Source organism: Maniola hyperantus, chromosome 2 (genome assembly GCF_902806685.2).
Source record: "Maniola hyperantus chromosome 2, iAphHyp1.2, whole genome shotgun sequence".
NCBI lineage: Eukaryota > Metazoa > Arthropoda > Insecta > Lepidoptera > Nymphalidae > Maniola > Maniola hyperantus.
Genome location: NC_048537.1, coordinates 13,022,013 through 13,042,036, shown reverse-complemented (window position 1 = coordinate 13,042,036; position 20,024 = coordinate 13,022,013).

Below are 20,024 nucleotides of genomic sequence, written 5' to 3'. Positions count from 1 at the left end.
AACCCAAGAAAAGTTTAGGAAATCAAATATTTCCGTATGTCCTAGTAGATGGCGCTGGTTGGTATTCCTCTGGCCACGTATAGATGGCGTGACACGTTTTTTATTTGGGCAATTATATCAATATTGATTTTTATTTTTATGATAGCCCATTATAGGTATTACGTACACAGTAGGTACAACGCAATTTTTAAAATTGTGTTCTAGAATAGTTTGAAAGAATATTTTTATGCGAATAAATTAGGGGTTTATGTAACAGAATTGGAATACCTACCTATAATGGAAACGTATTTTTGGTAGATTTTTTGATTTGTAGTAGTAGGTAGAGATACGCCCTATGGAGCGAGACCAATAATTAATCTATGGTCCTATGGATGGAGATTGGAGGTACCTATATTTTATTATCCATTGAGCCTTCTGATTATTGTTCACTATCATAAGGAAGTAGGAACTCTTTATCTAGTAAGTAGTATGTTAGAAACATAATGAATACCCAGCTGTATTGTTATTAAAATATTGATTTTACGATTAAAATACCCAGGTAGGTAACGTGTGTCCTTTTAAGAGAAAAAAAAAGCGTTGTGGAGGAGCTGAAATTTGAACCCAGGACTTTCAGCATGCGACACTCAACCACTGATGAGTTACACCCACGACTCTGCGTTGGGCAAAATTGTCATACTTTCTCGACTTTTAACTAAATGTCTAAAGCTAAGTGTCCACGTGCAAAAAAAACCTTGCAAAGTCATGATCAGTCATGTCAATATCAATTTTGTAAAAATTGACTTGCTGAGTGTTTACAGTTCACGATGTGCAAGTGACGTATCAGAGCTTACTTTGCAAGTTTTATTGCTAGTGGATACCTACTTGGCCTAACGCTTTAATACTTGGCTACTCAGAGTATTCTGAGTAGTTTATTGCCTTAGAACATAACAATAATAATATGTAGGTAGGTAGAGGTTACCATACCATACCATACATACCATACCATACATACTATATCATTCAAAATTATTATGGAAGTACTAATGACCTACCAACAACTAGGCTGGATGCTGAATAGTATGTAATGAATAGGTAACATAATATTTATTAATTATTATTATTACTAACAAACCGGTATTCTTACAATAAGGATTTATACACGGTGTAACCAGAACGCTGGCAAAGTAACGAAGACACGTGATGTACCTACTGATGATTACTGACTATGATACCACAAAAAACGCCAAAAAAAATTATAAAAAAATAATTTTTGTTAAAGTGTACGATATATTGCAAATAAAACATCTCACTCACGCTTTAGAGGTCAACGAACGTTGCGAAAGTGGCCACTCGGATGTCAAAGCCACTAATGCCATGGCGCATGACCGGAGTTTTGCACGCTATACCTGCGGGTTTGAAAAATTCTAAATCACTAAACTACAAAACGGGGCAAAGGTTATTGATAATGGCTAAGTCTTTGCTAGCGTTCTGGTTACACCATGTATAGGCAACAATTAAAACTAATAATGTAGATATAAATTATAATAGGTAAGTTACCTATAGTAGTGTAGGACTGCCACGGGGATTGCACATGACTGCATGAGTACCATTAGACGGTGTGGTTCTGCAAGCCCCAATTCCATCAGTCATGATTGATGAATGAACAAACAATTAAGAAGGTAGGTATATCCAGATATTCTATGATTGTGCACTCGACGCGATCTGTATAAACATCGCTCAGGGTGAGTCGGACTCGCACATGAGGGTTCCATGCCTAAACTACAAGTAGTTCGTAATTATCAGAACAAGGTTGTATGAAAGAAACCTATTTTGGAACATCACGGAAAAGTCAGTGGATGGAAATATTTTGTATGAAAATCTCACTACACTTTCATATTGTTCATAAGAAAATTACTACCCCAAGAGGGGGACAAAAAATCATGTCTGTTGTATGGAAGCCTCCCTTAATATTGTTTATTTTAATTTAAGTATTTATTTTAAAGTGAATATATTCACCGCGATTAATAGCCTCAACTGGTGACAGAAGGGCTGGCTCATTTTTTGCGCAGCGGATCAGCCTGGCTGTCCAGCGCGGAAATGCAGCCAGTATTCTTGGCACCATTCCACGCGGTCATGATTTATATTATAATAATTAGATAAGGCTAGCTTTAAGTATTATTGTATTAAAAAAAAAAATATATATATAACTAAATATCCTGTGAATATTTCAAGCGTCTACCTGTTGCCATTATCAATATCGAGCGAAAACTAGCAAAAAAAACAGTTTTTCTGCATGGGAGCCCCATTAAATATTTATTTTATTCTGTGTTTTAATATTTGTTGCCGCTATAAAGCGGCAATAGAAATACATCATCTGTGAAAATTTCAACTATCACGGCTCATGAGATTCAGCCTGTGACAGACGGACAGACAGACGGACGGACAGCGGGAGTGTTAATAATAGTGTCCCGTTTTACCCTTTGGGTACGGAACCCTAAAAACGACTAAAAAAAGCAGCGCAATTGCAATTTGCAACTATAGGTGTCCATACAGGAAGACCTACCTACTCGATGATGTAACGAACATCAGGTGATTCTACGCTCAATGACACTCCAATTTGCACTCGAACGAAGCCACTTCACGGTCATACTAATACACAGCGGAATTCATTTAACTGGCATTTTCCAAATAATCGTGGCAGGGTCGCTGACCGACGCTGAAACACCTCTAACATATTGCTTTTTAGATCGATAAAAATAACGAGAACCTTTAAAGGGAATGTTTCAAGAATGTATGAGCCTTCGGGTAGGTCTTGTCCAGTTTACTCAAAAATACCCAAGATAAACTCTGTACCTTTCATCAAAACGGGGAAACGGATAGGCCGTGAAAAGCTAGCAAACAGGCCGACACACTTTAACATGTATAATGCTACTAGATGATGCCCGCGACTTCGTCCGCGTGGATCTAGGCTTTTAAAAATCCCGTGGGAACTCTTTGATTATCCGGTATAAAAAAATAGCCTATGTCAGTTTCCCGGGATGCAAGCTATCCCTGTACCAAATTTCATGAAAATCGGTTGAACGGATGGGCCGTGAAAGGCTAGCAGATAGGCCGTGAGATAGGCAGACAGACCCACTTTCGCATTTATAATATTAGTATGGATTTTTATTTATATTTATAGGTACCTAACCTATCTACAATATTGTTCATTTCATATTGAAATAATTATATCACAGTAAGTATGCCCTACTTGCATTATGATATAGAGCGAACTATGGTCCCTTTCGTCTATTCTACGCTAATCCGCACCTTCTGACCCTATTGCTTTGTCATGTTAATGTTATAGACTTGTGGGAATTATTAATACTGGACTTCGATCGCCAGTGAATAGGTAATTCGCACAATAAGGTGACATGGGAACATTTTAACGTGGATGGAAATAGAAAAATACCTATATATCTTCTCTATACATAAATTTTTTGTTGCTGATCGCAAATCTCGAGAACAGCTGAACCGATTTCGCTAATTCTTTTTTCATAATATTCCTTGAAGTACGGGGATGGTTCTTACGGAGAGAAAAATTTAAAAAAAATCCTGAAAAAGAATCGACTGTTAGGCGGTACGAAGTTCGCCGGGGCAGCTAGTCATCATCATCATCATCATATATATATATATACTTATAATAAAACTGTAACAGGTCAAATTCTGTACATTGAAGATATTTTGAAAAAATTTTTTCGAGGGCACTCTATAATCGATACTAATTTTTTCATTTTTGTCTGTCTGTCTGTCTGTCTGTCTGTATCACGGCCGCGCATCACGCTGAAACTACTGAATGGATTCCAATGAAACTTGGTACGATTTGAGGTCATACTATGAGGAAGAATATAGGATACTTTTTATCCCGAAATTCAGCATGGTTCCCGTAGGAGAGGGGACGAAAGTTAAAATGTATACTGAGTTGTAATTCATTAACGCGTAGTCCGATTTCATTCATTCTATTTTTTGTTAGAAAGGGGATATTTTAAAGATTGTTCCGTAAATATTTCAAGGTCATCGGTTTTTTAACCGACTGTCAAAAAGGAGGTGGTTCTTTTTTCTACATCGATTTTTTCGAGGTTTCTGGACCGAATTGCAATTTTTTTTTTAAATCAACAAAAAAGTTTACGTCGTGGTCACATAAAAAATTCTGTATTCAACTCCTTAATCCTGATGCTGCAGGGTTACTGCCCGCCTGGGTTATCAAGATTCAGGAAGTGTTCATAGTGAATTCATATTGTAGGTACCAAGCAACGACAACAATCCCGAAAAATCAAAGAGTTCCCGCGGGATTTTAAAAAACGTAAATCCACGCGGACGAAGTCGCAGGAATCAGCTAGTCCATAATAAAAAGACTCAAAAGAGCAATTGTGTTCCTGTGCAACTTCCCGCGACTTCCCCCACCGCTTGTTAAGTATAATTTATAGCCTATACATACTTATATCATTATGATATGAGTATAGACCCTTCTTACTCTGAGAGGAGACCTGTGCTCTGTAGTGAGCCAGTGATGGGTTGATCATGATGATGATGATGATGATGACTTATATCATTTAGTATCTACTCCGGGATATCTATTGTGAAAAAAAAATTGAAATAGGATGAGTACTTAGTTTCGGAGATTACCTAAATTATAATGAACTAAAATATTAAGAGGTAAAGTTTATAAGTTTGGATGTAAGTAGGTTACATCCAAACTTATAAACTTTACCTCTTAATATTTTAGTTCATTATAATTTATAATATTAATAAATGAGTATACTTTTATCTTTATAGGATTAGGTCCAACCTTACATCCAAACTTATAAACTTTACCTCTTTATATTTTAGTTCATTATAATTTATAATATTAATAAATGAGTAGGTATACTTTTATCTTTATAGGATTAGGTACTATCAGCTGGTTCGTAGATAGGTCCATAGCCCATACCCTTATTCGGTTTACGCGCGGCATTAGAATTTAGAATAATAATATTGTATTATTGTTGTATTATCAGAATAATAATGGCTAGGGTCTGGAATACTCTTCCTAGATCAGTGTTTCCTGTCAATTATAATCCGGGTATCTTTAAAACAAGAGTGAATAGGCACCTTCTAGGCAAACGCGTCCCATCTTAGGCCATATCATCACTTTCCATCAGGTGTGATCGTGGTCAAGCGTGCGCCTATAACGAATAAAAAAAAAACATTCATTCACTGGATGAGATCGTGATCAGTAATGTAATACGATCAAACAAGTAATCAATATTCAATAATTATTCAATATACATAAAATAACTATTAATCATCAAATAGCTACATAATAATTGCTAAGGTTTTCCTGTGAAGATAGCTATAAAAATATGCCTTAGATATCACATGTAGAACAATCTAATAATAAATTTATCAGTAAGTAAAATAAATGGTCTAACGATTTATTGTTATGTTATCTAGTAATGGATGACTGATAATACTACTATTGTAGTTGTAGTACCTACCTATTTATTTTTATAATAATTTAATGCTGACTAATTGATCCGCCCTGGCTTCGCCCGAGGAGCATATCTAGTACCTGTATATTATATTATACCTACAGACAAATATATGATTTGTTATATTAGAATACTAGCATTATAAACCTTCCTCAAGAAATGTTCTGAATGATTAATGAAACTATATTGAATTACACTGAGAAGCTTAGGTAGGTAGGACCTACATTTTTTATCGAACTGACCTAAGATACAATCTTAGGATTGTCAAAATCGTTTAAGATTTGATGGAGCTATGTAATAAAATCCACAAAACTGTTCTATCAACGCACAGAGCTCCATCGCACAGCTCAATCTACTGGACGGATCGGCTGGTAATATTATTATGACGTGGACATCCGCTAAGAAAGAATTTTTGAAAACTCATGCGAGTAGAATAGGGGTTTAAAATTTGTGTAGGCCACGCGGATGAAGTCACGGGTATGCTAATTTTATTATAGTTAAGTAATAGGTAAGTATACATTTCTGTTGTCTATTCGACCCAATTTTATGTATAACCTATAACTTAACCTTATAACTTGTTTCGTATCAAAAATAATATGTCGCAGCCACGAATCTATATAGTCACAGCTGACGTAAACGCACCACGATATGAATACGAGTGGCATTTTAGGTAGGTAATTGACGTAGGTACATGGGAAAAATGATGTAATGACTAAGGATATTATGTACATACTATAATCTGTAATGTTATCATTGTTGTAATATTCTTGGTAACGACTTATACCTAGGTCTATATAATACCTTAAATTCTTGTTGAATAATCTTGTAATCCATATGCGAGGATCTGTCTGTCTGTTACCTTTTCACGGCTCAATCGCTGAACTGACCTTGACGAAAAGCACTGAGGCAGCTTCGATTTTCAAGATATTTTTCATTCAGGAAAATCATAGAAGATTTTTGAAATAGGTACCTTAATCCACGCGGACAAGGACAAATCTACATACCTACCTATAGGTAGGTACGTACACATTTGAAACATGCTTTCTGAAACACGCAACCTTGCGTGCGTATGGGGTTTCTTTTAAAGATTTATTAGTAAACACATAAACCACAATTATTCAAACCCAGACGCATAAAACAATAAAACTATTTAAACCACATAGCTACTTGCAGTATACCTAAGTTTAATAATTTAATTATTCATTCACTTGCTAATGCGTGTGGTGTGACTAAACAAACAATCCCATAGTTTCCTCCACATTCATTCAATTTTCTTAACGTTTCCTCCATAGCTTCGATTATGAAGAGCGCTGTAATTATTTACTAGCTGATGCCGGCGACTTCGTCCGCGTGGTTTTAGGTTTTGAAAAATCCTGTGGGACCTCTTAGATTTTCTGGGATGAAAAGTAGCCTATGTCACTCTCCAGGTCTTTAAGTATATCCATGCAAAAAAATGTGTGTAGTCCACGCGGATGAAGAGACGCGTGTACCGTCAAAATGCCTAATTTTGCCTCGCGTCCAAAGTTTGCCTAAAATGAAAAACCGGCCAAGTGCGAGTCAGGCTCGCGCAATGAGGGTTCCGTGCTACAGTCGTATTTTTTTGACATTTTGCACGATAATTAAAAAACTATGATGCATAAAAATAAATAAAAATCTGTTTTAGAATGTACAGGTGAAGACCTTTCATATGATACCCCACTTGATATAGTCACTCACTTCGAAAGTTGAAAATACTAATTATTAGTTCATGACCACAATTTAATTTTTTTTGTGTGATCTAACCCTAAATTCACGGTTTTCATATTTTTCCCCAAATGTCAGCTATAAGATCTACCTACCTGCCAAATTTCATGATTCTAGGTCAACGGGAAGTACCCTGTAGGTTTCTTGACAGACAGACGGACAGACAGACAGACAGACAAACAGACAGACAGACGGACAGACAGACAGACAGACAGACAAACAGACAGACAGACAGACAACAAAGTGATCCTATAAGGGTTCCGTTTTTCCTTTTGAGGTACGGAACCCTAAAAAAGCTAATATCTTATTTATTTCATTCTTATATTACCAACGAGACAACCCTATGCATTTTTAGTCAATGTATGGAAGTTGTATAAAATTGTGTCCAAACATTGCCCCAACGATTTTACCTACTAAAACACTTCCTAAATTTAACATTGAAAATTGGGTTGTATTCTCTAGGGATTAAAGTTAGATCTTGTCTGTGCCAGGATTAAATCAAATTTTAATATTGGAGCAAATGCATCAGGCAATGTTAGGAATATGAGCAATAACTTTGCCTATTTCCTAAAATACCTCAAAACTTTCATTTATATACGTAAATTGGCTAAAATTAATGAAAATTATGAAAATATTGGGCTTTGTTTATGATAAAATGTTATACAACATGCAAATCATGCATATTTTAATATTTTTATGTTACGATAAAGTCCAAAAATATCAAAATCCGTGAAAAGTTAGGGCATTGGACGGTAGGTAATTAATTCTACTTCGTGAGATGCCTAATCCAAAACTGCAGTATTTTTGTTCAAATTCATTTAACTTGTTTTGTTATTTAAAAATTCGTTTTGATATTGTTTTTTTTTAAGTCGCAGTAATAAAACCAACCGCAGAATATTTAAATCCATAATAGCTACAATGTAGCAATATATGTATAATGTATAATAATATAGCTATAAGTTCTAGTTCATTAAATAGGTAGCTGTATCCTAAATTTTCCACCCAACGTTTCGTATTTGTTAAATCTTATTTGTGTATGGAAAAATTCGAAATATAAGTGTTAAAATTAGCACTTTTTAATATACAAATAAGGCCAAGGTTGCCCAATGCCCATAGCCTGTGCTATACCCCATAGCCTACGCATCCAATCCAATTCAGTCGCGCAGGGTTGCAGTAGGACCTAACTTTGTAGAAAACATGAACATACATACCTAATATCAGTGTTCAATCAACCCCTATTATAAATGCGTTTGTTTATTGGTTCGTTGGTTTGTCCTTCAATCACGTCGCAATGAAGCAACGGATTGACGTGATTTTTTGCATGGGTATAGTTTAAAACCTGGAGAGTGACATAAGGCTACTTTATATACAGGAACATCAAAGAGTTTTAAAAACATAAATCCACGCGGACAAGTCGCGGGCATCATCTAGTATTAAATAAATTCAGGTATTAAGTATAAGAAAGGATTTTTTTCAAGGTATACGGGTTACAAACTAGAGAACTTATAAATAAAAAAGCTTATTATAATATTACTCTAATTACATTTACAAGTACATTTACTCTAATTGCTACGTAACGGATAGCTCTCTATCTATTTGAAAACATCACTTAAATCAAATTCAATCAGTTTTATGCCCTGCTCCAAAACATTGGTCCATAATTTTTTCATAATTTTTAATTTAAAACCTGTTGCCTCGATTTGTGGTCACATGGAATTATTTAACCTTTTTATATAGACAGCAGCCACTAACCTGTTAAACAGGATAAGACGGTATCTTTTTACAATAATTATGTACTTGAAGGTACCTATTCATCTTAAAACAAATAGGTACAACGGTAAATGCCAAGTTTCCTTATTAATGTCAGAAACTGTAGACCTTTATATAAAAGCGGATCATCCACTACAAGATTTAAAAAAAAAGTTCGCTTAGAAAACCTGCGATGCAATATGCAATATAAGTATAGACTACAGTACGCGGCAGACAATACCGTACATCGGCCTTTAGCCATTTCGACATTTCGTCTTTATAGAGCGTTGTCTCGGTCACTCATACCTAAATATATGACGTTTTGTCGGTCTCAACCACAGAGACAATGCTCTACAAATCCGCTGTCTCCTTCTAAAGGTCGATGTACCTTATTTTCTGCCGCCTACTGTACCTATTAACAATACTGAATTAACATTATGATAACCTAGAATCTAGATCTTGTTAGTGAGACAGGGGCAGTATGGCAATTTATAGTTTTTAAACTGTCTCTAGTCTGGTCTGGTAGGAGGCTTCGGCCGTGACTGGTTACTACCCTATCAGCAAAGACGTGTGATGCGTAGGAAACGGTCTGCCATACCCCTTCCGAGTGCCGGCTTACATCTTAGGCTGCCTGACTACACCGGCTGAGATAGCAGTCAATGAGCGCAAGGCCACAGGTAGAGCCGATGCGAAGCGTCTTTCTTGATAACAACTCTCCAGTTACTATGCTGTTTGTTTACCTAGTATAGACCTTTGACATAACAACGGACACGGCGGGCGGCGACGCGACGCATTGCAGGACCATCGGCACACCCAAGCGCAACGAGAGTCCTTCGTGATTTGTTTTCAGTATATTATACTTTCAACGGTAGGTATGTCAAAGTTTGAATCCTTATTAAAAATACTCTGCTCTTCCCCACACTATCAGTATTATAAATGCGAAAGTGTGTTTGTTTGATGGTTTGTCCTTCAATCACGTCGCAACGGAGCAACGGATTGACCTGATATTTGCATGGGTATAGTCAAACACCCTGGAGAGTAACATAGGCTACTTTTTATCCCGGATAATCAAAGAATTATTAAAAACCTAAATCCACACGTACGAAGTCGCGGGCATTAGCTAGTCCGCTTATACACCGATCGATGGTTTGCACTGACACACAATTATCGGATAAAATAAAATAAGATGAGTTGCGATTTGCGCAAGCTGAAGTCTGTTTTTGTATAATGCACAATCATACGCCTCGTCTTCAGATTGAACTGTTTGTTTTGCGCACACTATATACCGACCTTCTTTTTTTTTCGACAGAGCGTCTTCAGGCCATATTCAATGAGATGGTTATCAAATGAGAGCAGCGGATAAACGTGGCGTGAGGCGAGACATCGTACGATGTGTCTAGATGCTTCACAGACGTAATCTGCAACGATATGATTGTATTGTGCACTAATAGGGATACGCCGGCTATTGTCGACAACTCGACACGCTATCTCGATCATTCGATAGTAGGTAGGTAGTAGGTAGATACCTATAGGTAGTTCAAACTGTGTTATTGAAATCTTAATTACTGTGAACTGTGGACATCATCGCAGGGTTTTTTCTTCTTAAATAAGAAAAAACCCTGCGATAATATCCACAGCATAAAATGTTATCTGTAAATAAGCATTTTACCGAAGTGTGAAAATTCATTTCGAAATTGAAGTACTTAATAACTAACAATTTAGACAATATGCTTTCCTAAGGGAGTGAAATAGCATAAAACCTAGTCGCGTGCGAGGTGAGCGCGAAATTTTATCTTAATTTCATAAAATCAGTACTATTGTCACTCATCGCGAAAAACTTGCCTGAAAAGTCTAGATGCAAGTATAGACATCCTCGCACCATCCTACAGTGTACCCATGCTTTTGTTCATATAGGTACCTAAGATATATTTTATACTCGGACTATCTGAACTTTAAACAGCTCTGCTGTAAAATCGACGACACGACAAGTCGACAAATCGGAGTGGGGATCCGTATAGCCCCCGCGCTGACCCATTGCGGGATAAAGCGTGGGTGACGTGCGGGTGTGCCTGTGCGGGCGTCCCCCCGCCTCATGCCCCGATTACCATCTTAACCTGTCGAGTACTATAGTTAGTGAAATTGTGAACTGACTAAGCCATCGATTTGTAAAATGCCATTTTTTGTATTATGGCCTAGGTAGACAAATGTACCAGTTACTTAGTTGCACGTGAATATTTATTTTAGACTTTAATGTGCATATTTATTTAAACCAGTGTTTTTTTTAATTTCATAATTAGTTTAAAAATCCACCGCAGGCGCAAGTCGATTTTTTGCTTTGAATGAAAATTTCAGGGAAAAATAGACTCAAAAATAAATGTAGGCAAAAACTTGATAAACAAGCAAAAACTGCACAAGTAAATACTTTAAGTATTTAAAAGTAAGTTTGTTAGGTAGGTAGAGGTACTATTATATTATATTTATATTCTGTGCATATATGGACATCTAAACAAGCTTGTAGGTTACCTACCTACCTATAAGTAAGCAAAAACTACAGCATACTATAATATCGATTCTGAGTGAAAACAGTAAACAATTAATAAATCGATTTAATGACCACCAACTGGCTTAATTCACTTGCCTTTGTTTAACCAACATACTACACATAGTACTTCGTCCGTGTGGACTACACAAATTTCAAACCCCTATTTTACCCCCTTAGGTGTTGGATTTTCAAAAATCCTTTCTTAGCGGATTGTCAAATTTCAGCCCGATTCGTAAATCAGACAGTCAGTCAATCAGTGTCGGTCACCTTTTCCTTTTATATATTTAACGTTATTTATAGATTAGACTTTATAAGTACTTTGAGTAAGATTTTTTACACCTTTATTACCTGATAACAGGTAAAAGCCCAAAACCATCATGATCCAAACAAACATCCAAATAAACGTTTCTCCCTTTGTTGGTGACCCGAGAAACTTTCAGCTTTTATGAAATAACGATAGGTCTGGCACGTGCTGGCTCTGTCTTGTAGTAAAGCTAGTAGAGTTCATAAAGTGTTATGAATTTTAATAAGACCACCATTATTATTCCTTTTTATCTTTATCACGATTTACGTAATTAAAATAACAGCATAATAATTAAAACAGAGTAATAAAAAACTTGGATATTCCCTAATGTCTTTTTGAATAAAATTCAACAATTTATGTTTAATTTCAACAATGTTTGGCAGTATTTTTGTGACAAAAAAAACTTGATTTTAAGTGTGATATATTCAAGAGGATATTCAACTGGTTTAATTTAGAAATTATTATTTTAAACGCCTTATAACATGGGCACTTCATGGGCAGTTCTCCGCGCCCGCGCCGCCAGAAACCATCTGCAAAAGGAGGCAGTCTCGGAGACGTAATTTTAAATGAACCTAGCTTTTGCCCGCAACTTCATCTGCGTGATATAATGTATAGCTTGATAGTTGATGCGCCGAGATTGTCCGCGTGAATTTAGATTTTCAAAATCCCGTGGGAATTCTTTGATTTTCAGGATAAAAAGTAGCACATGTGTTAATTCAGGGTATAATCTATCTCCATTCCAAATTTGAGCCAAATCCGTGCAGTAGTTATGCCGTGAAAGAGTAACAAACATACACATACACACACACACACACACACACAAACACACACACACACACACACACACATATATATACAAACTTTCGCCTTATAATATTAGTGTGATAGTATGATAGTGTGAAGTGTGATTAGTTAGTGTGAACTGTGATAGTGAACACTGAAATAGTTTAATATGGAATAGTGAACACTATCAATAAAAGTTTTTCAGAATTGGGTCATTAAGTAGTTCTAGAGAATACACACAAAATCACTAAATAACATTAGTGTTTTATAATTTTAGTATCTAGACCAGGTTTAGTGTACCGCCACAAATGTTCTCAAAGGTCTGCCAATCCACACTTCGCCAGCGTGGCGGATTATGGCCTAAACCCTTCTCATTCTGAGACGCCTGTGAGCAGTAGTGAGCCGGCGATAGGTTGATCGTACAGCACTTCGGAAAACCGCGCAACATTATTTGCAGCATATTTCTGATCTCACATTCCCGAAGTTTTTAGTTTGGTCCTACGCGACGTGACAAACTTTTTTAGTAAGTTCTGTTTTTCTAAATTCCAACTTTTTGATAATAACTGAAATAGATTTTTGCAGCTAACTTTTACATAGTATAGGACGGTAGAGACCATTCATATTTTATTGTTATTGCGACGCGACGCTTCACGCCGCGTTGAAAATCACCTGTGTAGCACAGCACTAAACGCTTTTATATTTACGTCATACAAACTGGTTATGGAAAATCACTGAACAACTTACGCAGCTATTATTACGTTGTTCTCTGGTGTAACCTTACATTGATCTATTAGGTTCCAATTATTTCTAAATTAACAAAAAACTTCCAGTCGAACGGAACAAACAGATAGCTTTTTATCTTAGGATTATTGAACCATTCCGCACTTTTTGTAATCTACTCCTACAACGAAGTGCTAACCACATTTGGCTGATCGCCATTTTCTTTTGAAAATAATCAAAAATAATGAAATATTTATTACTAAATGATGCCCGGGCGTGACTTCGTCCGCGTGGACTTAAGTTTTTTAAAAATCCTGGTGGAACTTTTTGATTTTTTGTAATAAAACCGGCCAAGTGCGTGGCGAGCCACGCGCAGTGTAGGGTTCCGTAGTCAAAAGTTTGCTGGGTCTGCTCGTATAACAATAAATCAATCTAAACTAAATGAAACGAATAGGATTGCGATCAATCACAAATACGATAAAACTATAATATACATTAATATGCAACTCATAATATCTACGTACAATAATTAGCTACCCTAAAAATTTTAATCACAATATTTAATGTAAATATTTATCACAATTTTATTTCATCACTTTGTCGGCGTGATTAATATTATACCCATGCCAAATTACAGATTTCTTGTCTCTAATAGACTTCTAGTCTCTAGAGACTAATAGTCTCTGAGATTAACCGAGGACGGACGGACGGACGGACAGACGGATAGACGGGCAGACGGACGGACATGGTGAAACTATACGGGAACTGCTTACTACGGAACTCTAAAAAGTAGCCTAGATACCTAATTAACTGTAAATAAGTCATTTATTAATCTCCGAGACGGCAAGCTATCTCTGTACCAAATATGTAGATGAAGCCCGTGAATGAATTCATACACTTGAGTTTAGATAATACTATGTATCCAGAAATAAAAAGTTAGCTAAACCCATTGATCTGTTTTTCCATAAAAAGGCCTCCTTTATAAACAGGCTTTTCTGTATAAACAGGCTTTGTGACATGTTGCCAAAAATTACCTTACCGACCAGTTTTCCAGTTTTGACGTCACTTTTGCGCGGCTAAAGTTGCGATGAATTTCCATGAAACTGTAAACCATTTTTTTAGTTATACTTACGAAAATTCTCTATCAGGTTCTACGCTTACCTACTCTTGTTTATTCTATTATAGATTAAACCAGTTTATTCTTACGCACATAAAACGTACCTATGTGAACCGTTCGCAAAAATATGACGTTGTTAAAGCGGATATTTACGCACCCATGGCTCATAATGATAATGTTATGATAAATTGCTTTGTATACTACCGTTAAGTGTACGTCCATTCAAATCATTCCTGCCACACATGTCTAATCATTAATCAATCAGTAAAATGATAAAAATCAAATCAACAATACAAAATGCTCACAAGAAAAACTATTCTATAACTAGCAAATCTTGGTCAGGATTTTTTCTTCTTATTTTTTTAAAACTATACAATGCAAGGAATAAACAAAGTACAAATGAAAACTGAAGAAAATTCAAGGCTGTATTTAGTTTACAATGAGCTCGGTGGCATACAGTGTTAGACACTGAGTTAGCGAATCAGTAGGCTGGTCCAAACTAAACTAAGTATCTAAATGTGGAATGACACTAATGTTTAGTGTCATGACACAACTTCCGGCGCTAATCACTATTAACGTAAACAATAGATCGAATATTTTTGCATTAAACTATTTTTGTTCATTCTATTCATGCTGATGATAATGAACTGATGACTTCTTTATTATGAAATCTAGCCTTGTAGGGTTTTAAGACGCATTTACACTAAATAAATTTCAATACGAAATATTATGGTACTTTAGCTGTAAACCTTTACCTAATATTACAAATGGCTCCACCTTTTTTCTCAATTTTTCTAGTCTCCTAGAGAACAACCCCTATTCTACACAGAAATTGAACTTACTTGGCTGATCTGAACTTTAATGAATAGAAAACAAAATTCCAAACAAATTAGCTACGATACATATTACTTACGAGTATATAATATGTACCTACCTGCCTACGCGACTTAAGATCTAAATAAATTAAATTAAACAGCATCTCAAACAAATTACCTAGAAATGCTTTAGAGATTAAAATATTTATACCAAAGTAATGTACTCACAAGTAAAAGTAATAGATCTTATTAGTTAATTAGTAAGTAAGTATCTACTAGCCTGGAAATTAAAACCACAAGGGAAATTCCAGGAAACTTGGGCCTTATTTGGACACATATTTATATCATTAGACTTATGTTTATGCAGGGTAAATATCTGTAATGGGTATGTGCTTGTGCTATGTCCTTAACTAATGGAGGGGCGATGCAGCCTTGCCGCGAGGAGGCAGAGGTGACGCTAGCGAGGACCTCAGTGTACACGTCTTGTTGCGAAATGGGCCTCGACGGACGTTGCAAGTATGCACTGGTATGCGAATACGCCTTTTTGTGATATAAGGAAAGACTCGGAAATTAATACACAGTTCTGACACTATTGATCTTGATATACATTTAAGTATAGTTGAGACTTGACACTATATCCATATTCTATACAAATATCATAGAATACGTCTAATATTAAGTATTAATGCGAAAGTGTCTGTTATCTTTTATATACCATTTAACCAATTTTAAAACTTACACAAATTGTATATGTAGGTATAGTATCTAGGCCACTACTTTACGAAATGATAGGAAACGCATATTTCAATCAATAATGTTGGGCAAGTAAGAATTTAAAAAAATCGTACGGAACGCGGCCTATGTTGGGTAAAAATATACCTATTATTGAAAAGCAAGCAATAATTTAACTTTACAATACAAGAAACTGCATTACATGCCTATATGAGTGAAATCACAGTAGTTATACTTAATTTTGTTAGGCAAAATCTTACACACATATTCTATTAAAATTTACAATTTGAAGTTTCACATCTATTAAAATAGTGCATTGAATTCCAGCCCAGTTATAGTTCTGAGATAGTGTGAAAAATATTTTGATTCCAGTAGGATGTATTGATTCCAACGAGCAATGGCTAGAATAATGAACACGACGCAGTTCATGCCAGTCCAGTGCTGGAATTAAATGTGAATTCCTAAATTGGAATAATATTATGTCATAGAACTAGACTCAGAAACTAGCTAAGTAGGTATACCTACTTAGTCGAATAGAAAAAAAATTGGGACAAAATATTGGCTGACCTTCAATAACCGAGATGCGCGTTGATTTATTAACATCTAGTTACTTATTTAAAGACCATTATAAATGACGTCTTTTGGTAAACTGGTTGGGAACAATTTATAGAAAGTTCTGACGTTAATAAAAGGAACCGGATTGATATATTTTGGCCAATGGAAAATGCCAGTTAAGAGCGTGCTCGTAGATTCTAAAACGTCAATAATTAGCAATGTGGTTAGAGTGGTGATGCGATCATCGGTTGAGATATTCAACAACATTGTTCACATTGTAAATACGTAGGGCATTTGGAAATTTTTACGTTAAAAATACTTATGCTCAATTATCTAATGGCACTGTATCTTTTTAAAAGCTTCCTTTAATTCCGTCAAAGGCTTCAAATTAAAGTCTTGAGTGTTTGTTCTTATAATGTAAGTTTTTTTTTACTTTCATGAAAATATTAGACTAAAACTTAAAGCTAGCCTTACCTAATTACTATACAAATCATACCCGCGTGGAATGGTGCCAAGAATACTGGCTGCATTTCCGCGGTGGACAGCCAGGCCGATCCGTTGCGCAAAAAATGAGCCGGCTCTTCTGTCACCAGATGTGGCTTTTAATCTTTTAAAATATTTTTTTTGTACTAAGACTCAATGGCCCCAGGGTCTCTACGGCAGGGATGCTGCTGGTCCCTTTTAGATGCGTCCGAGGGGAAGAACAGTATTCGGGCCGGTGCATCCCGGTAGCATGCCTAATAATTTCTCTTCGGGGATATTGTTGGCTGTGGCTAATGACCTGGCAGGGGAAGAGGTAAACGCATTTCCCAGCGATAAAAAATATCACTCTCGATAAGAGAGGCATACTTGCGCCGCTGTATATAAGTTATTGATAGATCAATCACTGAATCAGTCAGAACAAGTATTTTTATAATACGTACTTAGGTATGTACCTACTTATAAATTATTATAATATTATTGTGTCTTAATTATTTAACATATTTTAGCGACCGTGCCGTGTGCTCAGTAAGTACCTACAATGATTACTTAAACAAGTAAAAATCTCTTGTCACGAAATTCTGGTGACATGGCCATCAAACTAAGTGGCGAATTATGGTAATTTACGCTAACTCTAGTACTGTACTCCCATTCTTATTCTAGACACGCTTACAATAGCTTAGCAGTAGTATTTTAGTATGCTCAAATTGAATACAACGATTATAAACTTCATTTATATAAATAATAGGGTATTTGAAATATTTTCTTTTTTTCTAGAATTATTGAAGATACAGAGTATTGAGATTAAGATCTGTAGGTATTTCGTAGTCTTTACCTCAATAGAGATTTGCTCAATCCAAGTGCTGTTTTGTGTTGGCGCCACTTGGGTCTAGGATGGACAGAAGACAGCTACAGTCTAGCGCCGCTACACTATAACGCCCGCTAGAGTCTAGCGGCTTCCAGCTGTCCATCTTTCGGTTTGAGGCATCTTCTGACTCTTCCTCTTCCAGTGCTGAGTTGGTCTTATGATTCCACAGAAGCCACTGATTCCACAGGGAGTGCGCCTCCCATTGTTCGTTTCATAAATAGATGTGCTGTCATGTGTACCTAAGTAGACTGTGCAACTTGTGTCTAGGCTTCCAGAACTTGATGACTTCTGTCGACCTGTTTAATTTGGGGTATCTACTGACTCTGGATCTTCCGGTGCGAGGTTGTCACTCCATCAACGAAAACTTAACATCCGTTATTCCACCGAACTATGTGTGTTTCCCTTTGGTACCTCAGCTTTGTAAATCGATGAGACATATATCGGTAAACATCTCCCTTTAGGCATGGTAAAAAATAATGAGATTATGATTACGGGAAATAAATCATCTCAGAGCTACGATTACTGGCTTATGTAAAAACCAAGAAAATAAATTAACAGGTAAATCTAGATGCATAATTGCAAATCCAGTGGATGAGAAGTTGGGTTAGGTTAGTTCAACTAGGGGCGCCAGCCAGGTAACCTCCCAGTGTGCTTGGGTGCTGCGATCTCCTTTTGGATACGTCCGGGGGGAAGAGCAGTACTCGGGCCGGTGCGCCCCGGTAACATGACCAATAATTCCTCTACGTGGATATTGTTGGTTATGGCTAATAACTTGGCAGGGGGGGAAGGTCTCTCCGCGTGTCCCTCTGATTAGCAGAGGGCACAGTGGACGAAACCAGGGGTAAACACCCCAGTGGGTGGAGAGCGGTGACGCTTATCGAGAGGAAGAAAACCTCTTTAAAAATAACCGAAGCGGGCGGGAACGCCCACCTAATCTCAAGGTTTGACGCCTGCCGATGGGATGAGTGGCTGATGGGGGATCAGTCGTTAAGGCGTCAGGTGGGGGGGAACTGGGGTTAAAAAACAAAAAAATGGAAAAAGCGTCGTACGAATATTCTACCCGGGAGGGTCCCGCTAGCGGGGAATCCCTTGGTGTTTCGGACAGCCGGAGCATCGGCCCCATCGTATACGGGGGGGCCAACCGACGTTCAATGGGGGTAGGTTCACGAATGGAGGGTAAAGAAGTTGGAAATGTGCTGGGGGAAATAGGGGAAGAGGAGAAGAGAAGAGAAGAAAATGAGAAGGAGGAGGTGGTGATGGAGATAGGAGAGATATGCGGTGTGATAGGGATCACAGAACCGAGCGAGGTGGCGTTGTCGTTGCCGGGATCGGACATGATCGCGGAGTGCAGATCCAGGTCGGGTTCTGAATCCTCTGCGATCGTGTCGGGTCCGGGCCGCTTCTGGCAAGTGCAAGGCGCAAAGAGGCCACGTCTTGGAGGGGATGCTTCGGCGTCGACTGATGATGAAATGTTGGAGACAGCGAAACCCAGAAGTAGGGGCCGTCCCCCTGCTAGTAGTAAATCTGCGGTATCGGCCAAGGCCAAGGCTGAGCTGGCCCGGAAGAGGCGCCAGGAAGTCTCTGAAAAGGCGGAGGAGGAACTGCTAAGAGCCTCCGTCGTCAATCAGTTCAGGAAAGAGCAGGGACTTTCCGATTCTTCGGCAGCGGGATCGGTGGAGTCTCGGCCAGCAGCAGGAGAAAAAACTGTGGCTGGTGTCCAACAACAAGTACTGGACGACCTGGCGGCAATAACAACGGTCGCCACAAAGTCCGGCAATCTTAAGGGGACATTTGTGCGGGTCCTGAAGGACGCTGTGGCCTCCATTAAAGAGGCTGTGGAAGTCCTCAGCTCACGCTCAATCTCAGAGGAGACACAGAAACTGCAGGCTGACAACATGCGCCTGCAGGTGGAAATGGCCAGCCTCCGTAAGGAGATGGCCGAGATAAAAAAGGACATGGAGAGTGCGCGAAAGCAGGGTTCCGTGCCCTCTCCCTTGGATATGACTGAGGAGCTGCCCCCTGTGTCGCAGCCTTCTCAAAAAAAGAAGAAAGGTCAACGCACTGGAACCAACTCGGATGCGTCCCCAATGGAGGAGATTTGTCGCTCGGTGATGGTTCAGGTTGGAG